This window comes from Hylobates moloch, unplaced genomic scaffold (genome assembly GCF_009828535.3).
Source record: "Hylobates moloch isolate HMO894 unplaced genomic scaffold, HMol_V3 SCAFFOLD_20, whole genome shotgun sequence".
Lineage (NCBI taxonomy): Eukaryota > Metazoa > Chordata > Mammalia > Primates > Hylobatidae > Hylobates > Hylobates moloch.
The window spans coordinates 26800889-26805910 of record NW_026652295.1 but is presented as its reverse complement, the minus strand read 5'-3'; the positions used below and the strand labels follow the sequence as shown (position 1 = coordinate 26805910).

At 41.3% G+C, this 5022-nt stretch overlaps 1 non-coding gene across 1 annotated transcript; it reads left to right on the top strand.

Moving 5' to 3' along the window:
- The first annotated feature begins 3295 nt into the window (after positions 1–3295).
- Positions 3296–3367, top strand: TRNAQ-UUG (transfer RNA glutamine (anticodon UUG)). Its single transcript has one exon. It is a non-coding gene; the product is annotated as a tRNA-Gln (tRNA).
- The last annotated feature ends 1655 nt before the right edge of the window (positions 3368–5022 follow it).

Here is a 5022-nt window from a genome sequence, read left to right as displayed (position 1 = left end):
CCTGTTCCTCTCCATGCAATGAACAAACAGGAGCTAGAACCTGGTTCCTTGGTTTAAAAAAAAAAAACAGCCAAAACTGAGGATCTAAGGTCATCTTGACCTTTGTGAGATCACCACAAAGAAACAAATGCCATTTTGGCCACTGTGTGATCACAAACAAGTCAGTGACATTCATTATACCAGTTTCCTTAACAGCAAAATAGGGGTGAAAATCAGCCTCATTTTATCAGGAAGTTGTATGATTGAATAAGACAATGAATAAGATATATGTAGGCCAGGCATGGTGGCTCATGCCCGTAATCCCAGTACTTTGGGAGGCCGAGGTGGGCAGATCACTTGAGGTCAAGAGTTCAGGACTAGCCTGGCCAACATGGTGAAACCCTGTCTCTACTAAAATTACAAAAATTAGCTGGGCATGGTGGCACATGCCTGTAATCCCAGCTACTCAGAAGGCTAAGGCAGGAGAATCACTTGAACCTGGGAGGGAGAGGTTGCAGTGAGCCAAGACTGTGCCACTGAACTCCAGCCTGGGCAACAGAGCGAGGCTCCGTCTCAAACAAACAAACAAAAAAGACATATGTAACAGGGAAATAATTATCACCATGCATTAAGAGGAAAAGAATAATATAGAAATTACTACAAATTATATTTATAAGTGAGGAACATCACTTAGAGCCAGTAATTTTACCTCTATATGACCCCATCAGCCAGCTTAAAGGAAATTAACTTACTTAACCAAAAAACATTTATTGAGCACTTAATATATGAGAGACAATATATTAGCATTGAGAATATATGCTGAAAATAGCCTGCTAAAGTTCTTATGGTACTTTGAGGTGGGATTAAATTCCATAACATGTCATCACCTTGATAAGTGGTTTAGATAAAAATACAGCAGGAAAGGGGATAGGGAACTGGAGATTGCATATTTAAGGAGGGCATACAAATGAGGTCTCATTGAACTGTCATTGGCATTAACTGGTGAGAGAGTATATTGCTACCTGGGCGAAGCTGTTGGGGCAGAAGGAACTATGAGCACAAAGTACCAGAGGCAGGCCTCTGCTTAGCATGTTCTGGGAACAGCAGGTTAGGCCATAGTGGTTGGAGCAAAGACAGCCATGGGGTGGGTAAGAAGTTTTGAGCTTCGTCGTCCACCTTTTTGGCTCTTAGCCCAAAATGATTGCTGCATAGAGCCTCAAAAATCTGCATGTTTTCTAAATAGCTGCTGAAAAAATGCACCACAAAATAAGAAAGAGAAAATGGCTCTGCCCCGCTAAGATCTAGATCTAGGAAAGCGAATGATATTCTTGTACAATGATGCATAAAGGGATAAATGCTAACAAAGGAGTCTTGGTCTCAGCTGTACCCCATCACCAAGACCAGTGCCTGAAATGCATACTGAGTGAATGATACCCAAAAAATGTCTTCTTATTGCTTCATATAATAACAGTACATAGCATATAGAGGGTATCTTTGGGGGGATTTTCTTTAATCATTGACTTAAAGTTTTTTACTTTTCCACATTTTGTCCCACTCTTTCAGACTCCCAGGCCAACAATTTTGTAAACACCATTTTTGAAGATACACAACAAAGGAAACATGAACACTGATATTCACTAAGGCATTATTTATGGTGGCAAAAAATTCAAGATAGGCTTGTTGGGCAACACTGAGAGAGTAGTGTGAACCTAAAGTATCTGAAACAGGTCTCAATCAATTTAGAAAGTTTATTTTGCCAAGGTTAAGGACGTATCCATGACACAGCCTCAGGGGCTCCTGATGACATGTGCCCAAGGTGGTAGGGGCACAGCTTGGTTTTATACAGGGAGATATGAGACTTCAATCAGTATGTGTAAGAGGTACATTGGTTCGGTCTGGAAAGGGACAACTCAAAATGTGGGGTAGGGGGAAGGTTCCAGGTCATAGGTAGATAAGAGACAAAAGGTTGCATTCTTTCAAGTCTCCAATTAGCCTTTCCCTTAATACACAATTTACATGTGAGGATGGATAGAGAAATAATCACTTATTCCTTAGTCCACTTAGTAAATCTGCATTTTTACATAAACAATAGGGCAGAAGAAGCAATCAGATATGCATTTGTCTCAGGTGAACAGAAAGATGACTTTCTGTCCCGCCTCTGTGAAGATAAGCTATCAACTTACATTACCAGGGTGAAATTCAACAAAACTGTTTTAGGGTAAAGATCTTGAGGTCCACAAAGAATTTCGTCGTGGGCAAATTGTGAGGGAGGTATGTAGCTTTAAATAAAATAAAATAAAATAAGATAAAATAAAACAAAACAAAACAAAACAAAACTTTGTAGCTATCTTATTTAGGAGTAAAATGGGAGACAGCTTTGCCTGTCACAGTTCCCAGCTTGACTTTTCCCTTTATCTTAGTGATTTGGGGTCCTGAGATTTATTTTCTTTTCACAGTAGATAGATACAATTCCTGTTTCTGGAGTTATTCTGGTTATTATTACCGCATAACAAGCTAGCCGCAAACTTGATGGCATAAAACAAGCATATTATTATATTCATGGATTCTGTCGTCAGGAAATAGGACAGAGCACAGCAGGGATTGCTACCTCTGCTCCAAGATGTCTGGAGCATCAGGTGTAAACTCACCAGCTTAGGGTGATTCTTGGGATAACCGCTGAGGGCTGGGATCATTTGGAAGCCTCTTCACTCACATAGCTGGTAAATGATGCTGGCTGTGGCATGGGACTACCAGCCAGAGCATCTACATGTGTGGCCTGAACTACCTAACAGTATGGTGGCTTCAGAGTGGTCAGACTTGACATAGAGTAGCTCAAGATTCTGAAGGTGAGTCTCTCAGGACATCCAACCAGAAGCTGTGACTTCTCATTTCGGAATAAAAGTCAAAATCCTAACAAGGTCCTACACAGCATTGCAATTGTATGTGAGAGGATGATTCGGTGGGAGAGTACAAACAAGGATGGGAGCACGGATTTTACTGTTAGAAAAGGCCCCAGAAAACCTAGATGAAAGATCCAAGGTCGTTTTGCAAAAATTGTGCACTCCTACGGTTAATTCTTTATGCGGTATTGTCCCGAGCATTGCAAGCTTTCCAGTATCTCTGGTTCTGACCTGTGAAAGCCAGTTGTGCCCCAGTCATTGAAACAAGCAAAACACTCAGGCATTTCCAAAATACTCCTGTAGAGGGCAGTACAGTTTTGTTTAAAAACACATTGTTTTATATTCAGCAGTTAAGAGCTAGTGACTCAGGGATAAATATTTGTCAGAAGAAACGCTTCATAGGTGGGCTTATACGTGGCCCCATGGTGTAATGGTTAGCACTCTGGACTTTGAATCCAGCAATCCGAGTTCAAGTCTCGGTGGGACCTTCTTGGCCCTTCTTTTTTTTTTCACTTCTCCCAGTTATCTTGTCTCTTAAAACTAGAGTGATTCCTCGTAACCCAGTCCACCATACATCACAGTATCTGCTTAGCAGTAGTATCTATGTCAGTACTCAGAAGTGTGAGACCACCTGTGAAAGCAAGCCCATGTGCACAATCAACACTACTAGAAACAACTCCCTAATTCTGTAACCTGTGCCCAGACACGAATGGGAGAGAGGCGCCTGTCTGAAATGTCTCCCCATGTCTTGATTCCTAGAAAGGAATGTATGTGTGCATAATACAGAAATGCCTGTTTTTAAAAGAATGATCACGTTACTCTATCACTGGAGAAAAAAAGTGTCTAACGTGAGAAGTGATAAATATCTGATTTGAGGTCAAGAAACTTGTAGTGGTACTGTTCCCCCTCCAGGCTTCACTCTTTCCATGGAACACTTTTCAGTGAGGATGGGATTCAAGCTCACACATGAAAAGTGTACTGGATTAGAAAATGGTCAGGCCACCTCATCCTATCCTGGTTGCAAATTTCTCAAGTTCTTTCTTAGACTTATTTTTGGTAAAGCCTCTGCACTTTGATTAAGTTGATAGGCATGGTACTGTCAAACTGCTGGTAGCAGCTCATCAGTGCACAGGCCTTGCTGTCGTCTTAGAGACTCTCACACAAGTCCTTTCCCTTTTGCTTGAGACAGATTTTTTACATTTTAGTGATTGCTACCCTAACTTGCACACATCTCCAGCCTCATCCGTCACCATTCCTGCCACACACAGAGCCCAAAATTAGCTTCTAGTCACTGGCCACGGTAAAATTATTTCTATTCTTTAATTTTTCCCTCTCTTCTCATTTTCTACTTGCAAAACATTTTTGTCCTCCCCTCTACCCTCATGTTATGAGAGCTAGTTCTTTTACTCATTCAAATATTAAGTTAGACCTTCCAGACCTTCTTACTGAGGCCTTCACTGGGCTCCCTTTATAGGAGCTTAGTTGCCCCATCTATGTCTCCTCAACACCCTAAATCTCCTTCTCACACCACTTCACAATTTAATTCTCATTTAATAAGCTCTCCCTCTTACTCTGGACAGCAGGTTCTCCTAGGGGAGAGACCAGTACTGTGGTCTTTTTCACCTTTCATTTTTCAGTTTCATTTTGCCTGGCTCATGTTAGTTCAAAAATACTTGCTGAGTGCATAAACTTTTATCTAATATGATTTGATTATCCTGGAACCCAGGGTAGCCTGTCTCCATTTGGTTGCATATCTTTCTGCTCTGCTTCTTCACAAGTTTCTTTTCACTCTTTTTCCTTCACTGATCCCAAGTCTACATCCACTCTAAGAACAAGTCTTCGCCCAAGACTGGAGCAGAGGTCTCCCTGGGGATGAATTTCAATTATGACAGTATCTTAATGAGGGCTTTCAGTTAATAGTTAAAGTAGGGATGGGAGGTATGTGATTAGATCACTATATTTTCCACGTTTTTGGAAGAGAATTCACCTTGGAAGAAAGGTTCCTTTCATTACATTCTTGACCAGTGGTCCAGAAGTCCATACATGCCTAGTTTGGGTACTTATCCGTTGTAGGGAGCCCAGGGCCTGACACCAGCCTAGCCTCTGGAAGGTAGTAACTAAACATTCTGGGTTAAATTGAAGA